At 35.1% G+C, this 17,477-nt stretch overlaps 1 protein-coding gene and 1 long non-coding RNA gene across 3 annotated transcripts in view; one reads left to right on the forward strand and one right to left on the reverse strand.

Moving 5' to 3' along the window:
- LOC112640991 (uncharacterized) overlaps positions 1-1,831 on the forward strand; it is a 65,838-nt gene extending 64,007 nt beyond the window's left edge. For both annotated transcript variants that reach the window (XR_004816357.2, XR_004816358.2), the window contains one exon: positions 744-1,831. This is a non-coding gene — a long non-coding RNA (uncharacterized LOC112640991). The remainder of the gene's footprint in view (positions 1-743) is intronic.
- Positions 1-17,477, reverse strand: part of PRKACB (protein kinase cAMP-activated catalytic subunit beta) — a 113,493-nt gene that overhangs the window by 67,261 nt on the left and 28,755 nt on the right. The gene's annotated exons all lie outside the window — the stretch shown is intronic.

The raw sequence follows: 17,477 nt of genomic DNA on the forward strand, positions 1-17,477 counted from the left end.
CATTTTTTTCCTTATACATTTGGTGAATTTGTCAGGAAAACTATCTGGGCCAGGAATTCTTTTTTGAAAGGCTAGAAATACCAATTTGATTTCATCAATAGATATGGTACTATTTAGTTATCTATTTCATCTCCAGTGAATAAAGGTGGTTTGTTTTTCACAAAATGACTATTTCAACTAAGTTGTCAAATTGGTTATTAGTTATTTCTAATCTCTCCTTGTAACCCTTTTAATGTCTGTGGCATCTGTAGTTATATCCTCTCTTTCGTTTCTGAAAGTGGTAATTTGCCTTCTTTCCTTTTTTGGTAAATCTGGCTAAAGGAGTCTACTTATTTTTTAACAGAACCACCTCTTATTTTATTGATTTTCTCTATCTTTCTGTTTTCAATTTTACTGATTCCACCTCTTTTTTTTCTCTTTACTTTTTGGGGGTTTATTTTGCTTTTTCTAATTTCATAATGTGAAAACTTAGTTATATTAAGATTTTCTACTTTTCTACTATAGGAACTCAACTCTATATATTTCCCTCTGAACAATGATTTAAGTGTATCTCACAAATTTTAACATACTGTATTTTCATTCTCATTCCATTAAAAATATTTTCTAATTTCCTTTAAGACTTTATCTTTGACCAAGATTATTTAGAAGTGTATCATTTAAATTTCCAAGTATTTGAGAATTTTCCCTGATATCTTTGGTTATTGATTTCTTTTCTAAAGATTTCATTTATTTATTTATTTTAGAGAGCTAGTGTGCAAGTGGCAGTAGGACCAGAGGGGAAGAGAGAGGGAGAGAATCTCAAGCTGACTCCATGAAGAGCGTGGAGCCTGATGCAAGGCCAGATCTCACATCCCAGAGATTATGAACTGAGCTGAAACCAACAGTTGGAGGCTTAGCCGACTGAGCCACCCAGGCACTCCTGTTTCTGATTTTTAATAAATTATTTCATGGTCAGAGAACATGATTTTTAATTCTTTTAAACTTTTTAAGTGTTGTCTTAAATGGTCTTTGACAGTGAACGTTCCAGAAAGATTTGAAAAGAGTGTTTTCTATAGTTGTTAAGTATATGATAAATATCAATTAGACCGATTTGACTGATGGTGTTCCAATCTTCTATATTTCAAAGTTTTGGTTTAATTGTTCTATAGATTACTGAGAGATTACAGACGTCTTCAACTTTGTAGATTTTTCTATTTCTCTTTTCAGTTTTATTAACTTTGCTTCATGTGTTTTGAAGCTCTGTTATCAGGTTCATATAAATTTAGAATTGTTCTTTTTACTGAATGGACACTTTTAGCATTATAAACGTCCCTGCTTAATCTTGAAGTCAACTTTTTATAATACTAATACACTAAACACAAATTTCACTGAATAGTGTTTGTATGGTATATCTTTCCTCCTATTCTTTTGCTTTTAAACACTATATCAGTAAAGTTGACTTATTACAAAACATAGCTGAGTCTTGTTTAAATCATTTACATTTGCTGTAATTATTAATATAATTGGCTTTCGGTCTATTATTTCATCATTTCTTTTCTGTTTGTTCCCTATTTGCTAAGAAAGCTTTAATGAATATAACTGACATACAATAAACTGAAAATTATGAAGTACAGAATTTGATGTTTTGATAAATAAATGCAACTGTGAAACCATGACCCTCTTCATAATCTTTCCTCCTTTCCATTCCAAATCCCCAGCAATTTTATACTTTCTGACAATACAGATAATTTGCATTTTAAGACCTATATAAAATGGAACTTTTTGTTAAAATAAACTTTTAATTTTAGAACAGTTTTGAACTTACTGAAAAATTGCAAAGATAGTACAGGGTTGCCATATACCCAAGACCCAGTTTCCTTTTTTTTTTTTTTTAAGATTTTATTTATTTACTCAGAGACAGAGAGAGAGAGAGGCAGAGACACAGGAAGAGGGAAAAGCAGGCTCCATGCAGGGAGTTCAATGCAGGACTTGATCCCCGGACTCCAGGATCACGCCCTGGGCCAAAGGCAGGCGCTAAACTGCTGAGCCACTCAGGGATCCCCTTAAAACCCAGTTTCCAACTATTATTAACATCTAACCAAAGTCCATAGTTTATTAAGATTTCCTTAGCTTTAACCTAATATTCTTTTCCTGTTCCAGGATCCTATTCCAGATACATTACATTTAGAATTTGTGCCTCCTTTGGCTCCTCTTGGCTTTGATAACTCATATCTCCTTAGACTCTGTCTCAGATTTTCCTTGTTTTGATGACCTTGACAATTTTGAGGAGTATTGGTCAGGTATGTGGTAGAGTGTTCCTCATTTAGTATTTGTGGGTTTTCTTTGTTTTTCACGATTAGCTGGGGTTATGGGCTACTGAGGACAATCACATCACATCAAGAATATATACTATCAACACGACTTATCACTGTGGATGCTATCCTTGATCACCTGGTTTAGGTAGTATTTTTCAAATGCCTCCACTGTAGTTACTTCCTTCCCTCTCATTCCATACTTTACTTGTTGGAATGAAGTCACTATGCCCAGTGCATGCTTAAAGAATGAGGAGTTAGACTCTAATTCCTTGGAGACAGAGTGGAATTCCTTTGCCTGGACAATGTGTTTCTTCTCTGATTTATTCAATGATTTATTTTTTTTTAAATTTTTATTTATTTATGATAGTCACAGAGAGAGAGAGAGAGAAGAGAGAGAGAGGCAGAGACACAGGCAGAGGGAGAAGCAGGCTCCATGCACCGGGAGCCCGACGTGGGATTCGATCCCGGATCTCCAGGATCACGCCTTGGGCCAAAGGCAGGCGCTAAACTGCTGCGCCACCCAGGGATCCCTCATTCAATGATTTATTTACATTCAGTATGGACTCATGGATATTTATTTTACATTTTAGGCTATAATCCAAGACTATGTTATTTAATTTGTTACTCAAATTATTCAAGCTTTGGCCATTGAAAACTTTCAATTGCCTCCTATGTCCCTTTGATATACAATCCACACTGTGCATGAGCATGTGCACACATGCATGTATGTTTGAATACTTACTTTCTAACACTACAAAATGGCCCATGCGTATTTTGTATATTTCCTGCCCCAATCCCAGAATTAGCCATTGCTCCAGGGAGCCCTAGTTCCTTTCACTGGAGAATGGTATTAGAAGCCAAGATCTGAGAACTATGTGAGCTTGTTGCTACTGGAGTATTGTTGCCTCTAGGCCTTCTCAGCTGACAGAGCAAAGAAATACATGTGTATACAAATGTGTATATACCCATTTCTGTAAATATTTCTCCATGTAATGGTCTGTGTCTATAACAAGGTAAAGATGAGTTCCTCCTGGTATCTCTAACTCTAATTCATCACTGCATGATTCATTTTACTCCCTCTACTTGCTTACTTGAAAACTCCCACTCCAACAGTGAGAAATCTGGCTTCTCCCACCCACCATTTCAGTATACACATGTGGCAATATTAGAATTGTTAACCTGGTACAATTAATAACTTTATCCCTGTGGGAAACAATTTTATCAACTAGAGTACACTACTATGCAGTTTCCTTTGCTTCTACTCTTACAGATTTCATCTATTTCCAAATTTACTTAGGTCAGTAGTTGTTGCTTTATTTTCAGTGAGGTTGTTTCATAAGTTTGTGATACAGTTAGATTGTTTTGTTACAGTCGGCATTTCACTCTGGGATCCCCCAACTTTCTAAAGAATGTTTTTAAAAATCACATATATTAAAAAAAAATTACATACATTAAGATTTACTCTGTACTGAGGCACTATGGGTTTGGACAAATGCATAATGTCATGTAACCACAATTATATTATCATACAAAATAGTTTACCACCTTTGTAAATAACCTGTGCTTCCCTGATCCTTGACACCTACTGATCTTTACCATTGCTAGAGTTTTGCCTTTTCCATGGTGTCAAAATTGGGAGTCATAACCCATGCAAACTTTTCAGACTGCTTCTACCACTTAACAATATGCATGTATTTTTGTGGTTTTAAGCTTATTTCTTTTTATCACTGAATAATAACCTCTTACATGGACATACCACAGTTTGTTCACTGATTCACCTACTGAAAGACCATGGTTGCTTCCAGTTTTGGGCAATTATGAATAGAACTGCTATAAATTTTCACGTGCAGGTTTTTGGGCGGACATAAGTTTAAAATCAGTGTAGGAAATTAAATTCTTAGGAATACGATTGCTGGAATGTATGGTAAGGCTATGTTTAGCTTTGCAAGAAATTGCCAAAATGTCTTCCAAAGTGGCTGTGCCATTTTTTATTACCACCACCAATGAACAGAGTTCTTGTTGGTCTACTTCCTTATTAGAAATTGGCAGTCAGTTTTGTTTATGTTTTAACTGTAGTCATTCCAAAATATGTATAGTAGCATCTTAATGTTATTTTAACTTGCAGTTCCCTAGTGACAATGATGTTGAGCATCTTCTCATATGCTTACTTACCATTAGGATTTTTAGTGAGATGTCTATTCAGATCTCTTGCCCACTTTTTAAATTGGATTTTTTTCTTTTTTCTTTTTTTTAAAGATTTTATTTATTTATCCATGAGAGAGAAAGAGAGGCAGAGATAGAAGAAGGCTCCATGCAGAGAGCCGACTTGGGACTTGATCCCAGGTCTCCAGGATCACACATACCCTCAGCTGAAGGTAGCACTAAACCGCTGAGCCACCCGGGCTGCCCTATTTTTTTCTTTTTTGAGATATAAGGATAGAGTGCAAGCTCCAGGGAGAAAGGGCAAAGAAGAGGGAGAGAGAAAAATCTTAAGCAGGCTCCATGCCCAGCGTGGAGCTTGATATAGGATTCCATCTCAAGACCCTGAGATCATGACCTGAGTTGAAATTAAGAGTCAGATGCTTAACCAACTGAGCCATCCAGGAGCCCCTGGTTTGTTAACTTATAATTGAGTTTTATCTGGTGGAATTCACCAGTGAATCCATTCTGGTCTTGATGCTTTTTCAGAAATTATTTCTTAATTATTAATTTTCAAATGATTCAGTTTTAATAGATACAGACCTATTCAGATTACTTATTTCTCCTTGTGTCTCCTTATTTCCTTCAAGAAATTGGCCCATTTCATAGGACCTATCAATTTGTGGGCCTAGAATTTTTCATAGCATTCAATCTTCTATTACCTTTTAATGCATAGAGGGTCTATAGTGATCATCAAGCTTTTATTTAATTTATTTTTTTTTTGATTAGGCTCCCTAGATATTTATCAATTTTATTGATTTTTGCCTATAACAAACTTGTAAAAACAATTTTTCATATTAATATCTACCATGTTTCTAATTGTTTTCTACACATTGCATGTTTTCTTCCCCCCTAATTTTCTATCTCTCCTGATTTAAACGAACATTTTATATTATTATATTTAATCTACTCTCTTAACATATCAATTATTCTTCTCGGAAAAATTTTAGTGGGTTGTTCCAGTGTTTGCAGTCTACATTTTTAAAAAATTATTATTAAGTAAGCTCTACACCCAATGTGGGGCTTGAACTTACAACCTGGAGAACAAGAGTTGCATATTCTACTGATTGAGCCAGCCAGGCACACTGCAATATATATTCTGAACTAATCTAAGTCCACCCTTAAATAGCAGTACACTGCTTCATTTGTAATGTGGTATCTTAGAGTATTTCCCCAACTCTTTCTCCTATTCCTCTGTCATTCATCTCATTTATCCATATTCCATAATCACCCAATACATTACTATTACTTTAAATAGTTGTTTTAGATCAATGATGAATAAAAAATATTTTATCTTCCCCCTTTTTCTTATCTTATGCTTTTTCCTTTCTTTATGTACATCCAAGATTCTAACCTATATAATTTTCCCTCTCCCTGAAGAACTTTTATTTTTATATAGGACAGGTCTGCCGACAATAAATACCCTTAATTTTTGTTTGTTTGAAAGAGACTTTCTCTTTCACTTTTTAAGAATAATTTCAATGGGTACAGAACTATAGGTTAGTGGCTTTTCTTCCAACTCTTAAAATATTTTACTCCACATTCTTGTTTGCTAGTGATAAGAAGGCTGTCATAATTCTGTCATAATTCCTCTAATAGGTAAGGTTTTTACCATCCCCTCCGCTTCTTTGAAGATTTTCACAGTTTTTGGTTTTCTGCAGTTTGAATATGATGTGCCTTGGTGTAGTTATTTTGATATTTATTTTGCTCGTTATTTTTAAAGCTTCCTAGGCCTGTGTTTGGTGTCTGTCATTAATTCTGTAACTTTTGCTGCCATTATTATTACTTCAAATATTTCTTCTGTTCTTTTCCTTCTCTTTCTGGTATTCCAGTTATGCATATGTTACACTTTTAAAAACTGTCGCATGGTTATTGATGTTCAGTTCTAGGTTTTTTCCCCAATTCTTTTTTCTCTTTGCATTTCAGTTGGCAGTTCCTATTCATCTATCTTCAACCTCACTGATTCTTGCCTCAGCTGCACCCATTCTGTTGATAAACTCATCAAAGGCTTTTATTTAGTGTTTTTTACTTCTAGCACTTGCTTTGATACTTCCTTAGAGTTTCTCTCTGCTTACAATACTCATGTTATCTTGCATATTGTCTACTATTTCCATTAGAGTTCTTAACTATTTTCAGTTATTTTATTTTAAGTTCCCCTATCTGATAATTCCAACATTGTAATATCTGAGTCTGGTTCTGGTGTTTTCTTGTCTTTCACACTTTTTTCTTGTCTTTAGGCATGTCTTCTAACTTGTTGGAAGTTCACCATTTGGCACTGGGAAATAGAAACAGAGCTAAATAACCATTTAACTCTGTGGATTTGTTAATCTGGCCAGGAGGGGAGCCATATTTGATGTTTGTTATAGGTGTCAGAAGCTTCAAGTTCCTCCATTATCTTTGTTTTGCGTCTCTTATTGACTCTGGGCTTCCCTTAGTACTTCTCTTTCAGAGTCCATGCCTCTTTGGGTGTATGCCATTGTTATTATACTGGATCCCTACTACGTATCTGCATATTTGCATAGTTGGTTTTTTCTTTTTTGGTTTTGGTATGAGGGTAAATTGAGGGGGAGGAAAAGCATTCTATAATTTTTTAATTAATCTCAATTTCTTATTTGGCCTGTTTCTCTGGGCTGTGACCTTCACAGGTGTTTCTCCATGATATAGCTTTCTCTTGCTCTTGAGAAAGGAAGCCTATGGGAGTGGAATATGAGGGATACCCTCCGAAACTGAGATAGGGCTCTGGTAATATCTTTTCCCTCAGAGAGTAGACCATTATTGAAGAATGCTTTGGGCACTTTTCGCAATGATTATCCTTCCTCCTCTTGCAAGATTATTACTAATAACAAAAAAGGTGCCATCATTAATATGGAATTAACTGTTTCACACCTGGCAAAATGATATATTTTCAAGTATATAAATTTTCATAATCATACTCCATATTTTTCACCCTTACACTCTCCATAATGCCTAAAATATCACATAGTAAAAATATCACTTTGAGAAGTATAACAACCTAAAAAAGTGTATAATCTTGCTTATTAAGGAATAAGATAAATTGATACAAGATACAAGGATAGTATTTTATTATTCCACATCAAAAGAGAAATAGACGTTTATTCAATATCAAGGAATGTTGCTCTTAAAATATGAAAGGTGTCAGTTCTCTGTGTCCCATACTGTATGTCAAAACACCTTGTTTAAAATTGTGTTTTTTAGCAGATGGGGTACCTACATTATGGAAATATATATATATTACATATATATTATATATAACCTACATTAATCTAAAATAGATTAGATTTTGGGCAAAACCTTTTTTTTTGCATAATGAAAAATTTTGCAAATAGTTTACTTTAAATAAAAAATTCTTGTTGAACATACATTCATCTTTAATATAATTTTATGATATAATAGGAAATAATAACTTTAATTCAAAGAATAAAATGCATTCACTGAAGTATAATCAAAACAAACCTGAAAATATCCAAACAGGAAAATAGTTAATATAGATAATTCAATGTATTATTAAAATAACTTTTCAAAAGTCAGAGTCCAACAAGGAATAAAAACTAAATTTTCTGTGTACAGCTATCAAATATAAGAAAAACAAAAAGAACACACAAAATTCTCATTTATATCATAGTTAGGCACATTAAACTAGTTCAGTAATGTATCAAGAATAAACAATTACAGCAAATGATTAATTGTTCTGAACTCATGCTGTTTACCTAATTAAATGCCAACTATTAGTAATACTAGCAGGTAAATTAACGTTATTGTTTTCTGGAAAGACAGATTTTCAAAAAATACTAATACAATTGAGTATACCTACTGAGGAGTTCCACAGTACAACATTTTTGTTCTCAATTTTTAAGGGACTAGGGAAATTATCACACTGACTAATGATAATGTTAAAATCCCTGATGCATCTGTTTTTCAGATTTTAGTTGATGGATCACTATTTTCTATTAGGCAGCTTATTCTACTCTGGTTTTCCTCCCTTATTTATCTTCATCTGATGTGCAAAAGTACATATTTCATAATGTATCTTGGGTAATATACACAGTGGGTTTTTTTTTCCCTATTTCCCTACATTCACTCAAGTAGGACATATTGGTCATGTCTCAAATCAGTAAAATTCTACTAGTGAATATTTTATTCTTCGGGAGAAGTGGCAGATAGTTCCAAAAATAAATTACTTTTATTCACTTCTCAGAAAATATTTTTGATATTGGTGTAATGTACTCATTTAGTTAGTTTAAGTAAGTTACATTCCAGAGAACTTAGGAACATATTCCAATGGATTTTTTTAGCTAATCAACAAAGAAAGAGAGAATATATAACCACCCACAAATATGTAAGAGTATCCATAATGTCCACATGTTGAATTATAGAGAAAATAAAGTAGTTATGTAAGAGTAACTACCCAAGAAATTTAAAAGTCAAGTAAAAGCTAGTAATATTTGCTATAGGTAATAACTGAAGATTTATGTGACATATAATTAAATATACAACTGTAGAATGGAGGTAAAATTTTCTATAAAGTTAGTCTTTTATGGCTTGGAATAATAATTTTTTTAAGAAAATAACTTTAACTGATATATTAACCCAAACAAACATGTCAAAGAATTCACATATCAAGGAATTCCAGACACTTGTTCTATATGGAAGACACTACAGCAAATATAAAAATAAAGATTGACCATTTTAGAACTCTAACATCCATATTAGTATTTTCTACATAAGGAACTTTAAAGTACTAAAAAACCATAAAGAGTAACAAGGAGAGTTCAGTGTGTACTAGGTACTGAGGAAAATGGAATGGAATATGTAAAGCTTACTGTGTGGAGGTTCCTCAAACAGTTAAAAATATACCTGCCCTACGACCCAGCAATTGCACTGTTGGGGATTTACCCCAAAGATACAAATGCAATGAAACGCCGGGACACCTGCACCCCGATGTTTCTAGCAGCAATGGCCACTATAGCCAAACTGTGGAAGGAGCCTCGGTGTCCAACGAAAGATGAATGGATAAAGAAGATGTGGTTTATGTATACAATGGAATATTACTCAGCTATTAGAAATGACAAATACCCACCATTTGCTTCAACGTGGATGGAACTGGAGGGTATTATGCTGAGTGAAGTAAGTCAGTCGGAGAAGGACAAACATTATATGTTCTCATTCATTTGGGGAATATAAATAATAGTGAAAGGGAAAATAAGGGAAGGGAGAAGAAATGTATGGGAAATATCAGAAAGGGAGACAGAACGTAAAGACTGCTAACTCTGGGAAACGAACTAGGGGTGGTAGAAGGGGAGGAGGGCGGGGGGTGGGAGTGAATGGGTGACGGGCACTGGGTATTATTCTGTACGTTAGTAAACTGAACACCAATAAAAAATAAATAAATAAATAAATAAAAATAAATAAAAATAAATAAAAAAATAAGATGATATCAGAGAGGGAGACAAACCATAAGAGACTCAACTCTGGGAAACAAATTGAGGATTGCTGAAGGGGAGTTGGGTGGGGGGATGGGGTAACTGGTGATGGACATTAAGGAGGGCATGTGATGTTTTGAACATTAGGTGTTATACGCAACTGATGAACCACTGAACTCTACCTCTGAAATTAATAATATACTATATGTTAATTAATTGAATTTGAATAAAATAAAATTTTTAAGAAGATAAAGTAAAAAAAAAAAAGGAATATGTAAAGCTTGAGAAAGGGTCTTGGAGGAAAAGGATTTATACAGACCAGTAAAAGTAAAAATTTTAGGGCAATTCATGAAGATCAATCTATATAAATGAAGACTATAAGTAAGAATAAATATGACATGCTCTATCCTCCCCAGGATAATGATCTGAAAATCTTCTTTTCAGATTAAGAATGTGAAGAAGGAAGTAAGAGAAGACATGATACAGTGTAATTTGTAGGGAGATGATTATATTATATACGGTGATCAAAGATGTCTGAGGAACATGACTTTACTTTGAGTTGTCAAGACCTGAAGTAAGGAAAGGAACAAATCAAAGGCTAATGGAAAAAGAGTAATCCAGGAAGAAGAAACAGTGCATGGAAGACCCTGACAGAAGAATGGACAGAAACAACAGAACTACTCAGTAGAGAATGGATTGGGAAATGTCTAAATTGAGAGTAGCAGTGAAAGCAGGGAAAACAATTGTTTGATGGTGGTCACTTTCACTGAGATTGTGGTGAGGGAGGGAAATGGACAGATTTCATTTATATTTTGGAGAAACAGGGAGATCTGATGATAGACTGAACCTGGAGAACGAATAAATGGAAAAATAATACCAATGTTTTTCGCTTCAGCCTCTTGGTAAATAGTGATGCCAATTACTAAGATGGGGGAAGGGTGAAGAATAGTTTGGAAGCATGTTGTAATAAAGAAAGGTCTTGTCGGATATATTAGATATCAAATTGGAAATTTCTAAAAGACTTGGATAGGAGTCTGGAACATATCATTACATTCTAATTTTATTTTAAAATTATCTTATCAAGTGTTTAACATTTCTGGTTATCCAGGGAAACAAAGAATGGTTTGAATTACTTAAAATATGAAATAAATCTCCCTCTGGTGACTGTGAAATTCTGATATGCATACCAGAGGTTTGGAGAAAAGGTACTCTTTTCTCTAAACTTCCAATGTCTTAGTTCTGACTCTTATATTTGTCATATTCCTAAAACACAATCCTATGTCATTCCAAAGAAAAACAAACTCCAGTGATTTCCCACAGACCACAAAAATCTAAACGTTTATCACAGTAATCAAGGACCTTTGCCAACTTCAAGCAGGCCTCCATTTAGCTCCATTTTACAGTTTACATCTCAAAAAATAATGTTAACTGCCATTTCTTGAGTACAACATGACCTTTCTCAACTCTACTGCCTTTGTACATACAATCTTCCACTTTGATTCAAAACCATACTTGAGGGCAGCCCGGGTGGCTCAGCAGTTTAGTGCCACCTTCAGCCCAGGGCATGATCCTGGAGACTGGGGATCGAGTCCCACGTTGGACTCCCTGCATGAAGCCTGCTTCTCTTCTGCCTGTGTCTCTCTCTCTCACAAGAATAAATAAATAAAATCTAAAAAAAAACAAAAAACAACAACAAAAAAACCCAAAAAAACCATACTTGACAGTGAAACAATGGATCCTGCAAATACGTTATAATGCATGGCTAGAGACTTTATAGATGTAATTAAGGTTACTAATTCATGACCGTAAAAGAGTCTTATGGATTATCTAGGTGGGACTGATCTAATCACATTAGCTCTTAAAAGCAGAGAACTCTCCATTTTGAAGCAGAAGAAAGTCAGGGCAAGCAGCTGCCAGATTCTAAGCATAAAAAGAATTCAACACACCATCACTGGCTCTGAGATACTATATAGTCCATGTGCAAGGATCAGAAAAAGGCCTCTAGGAGTTATGGGAAGCTACAAGACAGTCATCAAGGAAACAGAGACCTCAGTTGTCTAACCTCAAGGAAGTGAATTCTGCCCAAAATATTAATGAGCCTGGAAGTAGATTCTTCCCCAGAAACTCTGGATAAGAACCTAATGGAACTCTGACCTAAAAACTTGTGAGATAATAAATGGGTGTTGTTTTAAACCACTAAATTTATGGTTATTTGTTATGGCAGCAATAGAAAATGGATACAAGACTTAAATGTATACTAAATATATGAAATATGAAGCTTCTAATCATGACCAATGCAGGCATTCTCTTCCTCTACCCCTTATAGTCCTTTATATTGATGAGAATCTTCCACTGACTCACTACTGATTCACTAGCCAAGATAATGGCCAGGCAGCCCAGCATCTAAATTTCCATGGAGGGACTTCTAAATCCTTGATTCAGAGGTATGGAAGATGAAACTTATCCTTCAACTCCCACTACTACTACATAAATGTATTCATTCCTTTCACTCAAATGAGAGTCCTCATCAGTATAGAAAAGGCAAACTCAGAACTCAAGACTGCCAGTATGATGGGTCTGGCTCCACAGAATGGGGAAGTGAATGTAGATAGGCTCAGATAACAACACTGCAAATGTTCATCCAGAAAAATACAGTTTACCTTTACCTAGAATTACCATAATGGAAGCCAGATCTTCCCTACTAACATATAAGCACTTGAAATCTCATTCTTCAGGTGATGTGTGACAAAGCATTCTGGATATGAAAGAGAGTATAGTGTTACTAATATGAAATATGGGGACGTACAGATAAACCTGTAGTCAAAATATTACATATAAAAGTTCCATTTAGGTAAGATGAGTTTCTCCTGGCAAATTCCTACTTGTTACCCAAAGTTTATTTCAATGTTATTTCCTCAGTTCTAACTCCTAAAATACATCATTAACACCCACATTACTGTACTAACCATAGTGTACGATTACATGCTTATAATTTTAACTCTTATGAGCTTCTCCCATAATTTTCTATCTCTAGAATCTAAAACAATGGTGACCACATAGTAAGCATTCAATAAATGTTTTTGAATTGACTCACTTTTTAAGAGACACCATAGTTCTTTTATGAGATAATCTTAGGCTTCTCAAGTCAAAGATAAGTCACACAAAGCTAGGCCCCAGTATATCACATATATTTCTACACTATTTTATCAGCAAGCTACGCATTTCCAATATCTTCAATTTCTCTATTCTAACATTGGATATAAAGCTATAAGAAAAAAAGGGATCCCTGGGTGGCGCAGCGGTTTGGCGCCTGCCTTCGGCCCAGGGCGCGATCCTGGAGACCCGGGATCAAATCCCACGTCGGGCTCCCGGTGCATGGAGCCTGCTTCTCCCTCTGCCTGTGTCTCTGCCTCTCTCTCTCTCTCTCTCTCTCTCTCTGACTATCATAAAAAAAAAAAAAAAAAAAAAAATTTAAAAAAAAAAAGAAAAAATAAAACATCGTTCAGGATATTTTGGAGTCTATTTACTTATAAAATATATAAGAAAATGAAATATATTCTGAATGCTGTAAGATTGATGATAAGGCTTATTACATGTCAGACACTGTTCTAAGTATTTGCATTAAGTAAATAATGCATGTACTTCTCACAACAACATACCTTTAAGATGAATAATTATCTCATTTTCCAGAGGAACAGAGAGGTAAAGCATGTTGTAAAAGGTCACAAAATTGCTGTATTCTATATTCTAATTCCTTCTAACTACACTCCCAAAAGTATATCACACTTACTTCAAATATATTTTCAAGTTTTAAACCTTTATCAAAATCTTTTTCAAATAAATTAAAATACATTGGAGAGTCATAAAACCAAGGAAGTACTAAGATTTCATTAACATGCACATGGTTTCTCCTTTTATTTCAAGCTCTGGTAAGTGATTATTGAACCTAACATTAGTCTCTAAGAACTTAACAGTGATTTCAGTAACCTCCATTTCTATATCACTCTCCAAATAATAGGAATATTGTGACTGTGATAAATATCTGACAAACTTGATGTCTTAATTTCAAGTAATATCTATAATACTGAGGAAAAGCCAAAAGTAGTTATAACTGCATACTGTTAAAGGCAACAACCCTTCATATCATCATGTGGTATCACATTCCAATAACCTCTGACTCATTTTAGAACTAAAAAATAGGGGCACTTGAGTGGCTCCATAGGTCAAGCATCTGCCTTCTGCTCAGGATTGATACCAAGGTCCCGGGATTGAGTCCCACGTCAGAGTTCCAGCTCAGCGGGGAGCCTGCTTCTTCTCTGCTTCTGCCCCCTTCCCTCAAACGCACCCATGGCTTGTGCTCTCACTCTCACTCACTCTCTCTCTCTCAAAAAAATAAAATCTTAAAAAAAGCAAAGAAATAAATGTGAGCCCAGGGCACTAGAACTATGTTATAGCTTAAACTGACCCTATTTGAAATCTCCCAGGCCCCAAAATAAATGAAATGGCAGGAACAGTTAGGGGACTTAGTGCATCCCACTAGAAGATATAAAGTCAGCCAGAAGATGGCAGAATGGGGCCATTTAGGCTTCACGTACAAATCCTCAGAAATCTTTTATTTTTATTACCTAAGATTTTAGCAGTATACAGAAAACCAAAACCCCCACAATGTTAGATCCTAATGTAAAAATTTTATGTATTAAAGATATAAAAGAGCATTTCAGGTATACAAATCAAACTATAAAATTCCCACATAAACCACATTACACACTAATCCCCATTTACCCTCTCTGATAAATCTTTCCTATTTACAAATGTAGTCAATGAAAAAATGCTGTCCCTCAAAGTCCCCTAGAACACTCCAGTATCACATTTGAATTCACTAACAATTTAATAAAAAATTACTAGTAAATGTGTTTTATGTCTTACATTTAATTTCATAAGTTCAATCATAGTTACTATTATAATGGCAAAGTCAAACCTTTTGTAAGATCTCGTGTAACTTGGGATCCCTGGGTGGCTCAGCAGTTTAGCGCTTGCCTTTGGCCCAGGGCATGATCCTGGAGTCCCTGGATCGATTCCCACATTGGGCTCCCAGCATGGAGCCTGCTTCTCCCTCCTCCTGTGTGTCTCTGCCTCTCTCTCTCTCTCTGTGTCTATCTCTATCATAAATAAATAAATAAATCTTAAAAAAAAAAAAAAAAGATCTTGTGTAACTTTAAAGAAAAGAGTTGTTCTTATATTGGGTTTTTCAAATGGGGTATAGAAACTATGGCTTAAGGGGCACCTGAGTGGCTCAGTTGGTTAAGCAACTGGATTTCTGGATTTCGGCTCAGGTCATGATCTCAGGGTCCTGGGATCTAGCCCTGCACCCACCTCCAGTGCTCAGCAGGAAGTCTGCTTTAGGATTTTCTCTCTCCTTCTCCCTCTGCCCCTTCCCCTAATAATGCTCTCTTTCTAAAATAAGTAAATCTTTAAAAATAAAAAAGAAACTATGGCTTAATGTATGGCATATTAACCATATTATTCTTCATATTATTCATAATACATTTGAAAGTTTACAATGGCTCTGTTTATTTTTGCATTCCTGGTACCTATCAAAGAACTGAAAATACATAAGCCCTCAAAAACATTTGCTCCGGGGATCCGTGGGTGGCTCAGCGGTTTGGCGCCTGCCTTTGGCCCAGGGCCTGATCCTGGGGTCCCGGGATCGAGTCCCACATTGGGCTCCCAGCATGGAGCCTGCTTCTCCCTCCTCCTGTGTCTCTGCCTCTCTCTCTCTCTCTACGTCTATCATGAATAAATAAATAAATAAATCTTAAAAAAAAAAAAAAAAACATTTGCTCCATTCAGTCGATTCCTAACACAAATTGCTATTAAAATGGTTCTCTTTAGTTTTCCATCAGGTGACTGATCAGGCCCTCCAAACTGAACACAGACAAAACTAAGAGATCATAAAACCAGATCTGCCATCATTAACCAATTTACAACAGAGGCAGAAATTGAAGAGTACTGGAAAGAATTGTTGTGTATTGAGTTTGTGACACAGGCAACAGCATGAAGCAAAGGTGTTGTTTCACCTTACGCCAAATCAAGTAACGGGTTTCTGGGGAACCACTCAGAGATCTGACCTATATCTACTCACCTCTAGAGTCCACAGGAGTTAGGGGCTGTTTTAGGGGACTTACCAAATGTACCAATAAATACTACTTTCCTCTGTTATGTGTGTGCATATGTATGTGAGTACATATATAAACACATCATATTCCTTCTGCCCTTCCCCCAATAATTTCACATAAGGTGTGATAGCAGTGATTAACTTTAATTTAGCACCAAGGCAGCAAAACAATCACTGTAATATTAATGGCTGAGAGGAATATCATCCACAGATTGGTACAGAAGCTGACAGTATTTTGAGTCTCTCCTTTTGGGTAGATATTTAAGTGTGTTTTCATTTATATGAAGGATAGCAGCATTAAATTAGATGTAGTATATTGTGGTTGCCATTGTTGTATGGAAATACCCTTAAAAGGGTGCATATAGATGATAAGCAGCTAAAGGAGTGAACTCTGTTGGATGTTGTAAATTGGCTCATTCAAAATGCTTTCCACTCTATAATAGTAGGAGAGGCTGGAAAGCTATAATATATATTTCCTGGACTTATTATTCCTAAAGTTTAGACACAAAGTTCTCTCCATTAAACACACTTCTCTGATACTTGGAAGGTAGAAATGGGAGGGTAGAGTATCTGATGGCAAGCATAGGTCATGAAAATAAGGTTTCTCAGAGTCAGCATTTCAGTGACATATAGCTCCAGGTTCTCACCATAAAATAAATAAATAAATAAAATTAAATTTTAAAAAACTGTATCAATACTGTAAGGCAGAAAAAGAAAGAGAGAAGCAAAAGAGACACTAAATCTACTAACATCATTTAAGGCCATGGATACCACAATTCCTAAAGCCAGTTTATCACTTGAACTGTCAAATTACTTTAAAAAATTGATTCTCTTTGCATTTCACTCAGTTTCAATTGGGTTTCTGCTTCTTGCAACTGAAAGAAACTCATGTAATACATATTCTGAAAACAAGTATAATTTTTTGGATTATTCCACTTTTTACAAAAAGCAACCTTCTATAAATAAATGAATTTTAAGAGCCGCTAGGTTATGACAGAAGTGAGTTCCCACTTTCCTCAGTTGAAGAAATGAATAATGTAAGTGGATTTAAAAACATCATCAAATTTTATAAGCAAGATTAACTGTCGTTTAATAGGAAATGGAGAAAAAATAGGAAATAGAGGATGGTAAATGTGACATATATGGCTAAACAATGTTCCAAATATTATAATCTAGAAAGTTCACTAATAATATTATGATCCTTGCCAATAAAATGGCATGATCCCTAACTTTCTTCTGTTTCTAGGCAGAATCCTAGATTTTCATGTTATAGTCCCTGATGCTCTGTTCCAAAGGTCAATGACCTTAATGGTAAGCTGCTGTTCTGCTATTGTTGCTGTCAGGTCTGCTTTGGGCTCACAGGCTTAT

Source organism: Canis lupus, chromosome 6 (assembly GCF_003254725.2).
Source record: "Canis lupus dingo isolate Sandy chromosome 6, ASM325472v2, whole genome shotgun sequence".
NCBI lineage: Eukaryota > Metazoa > Chordata > Mammalia > Carnivora > Canidae > Canis > Canis lupus.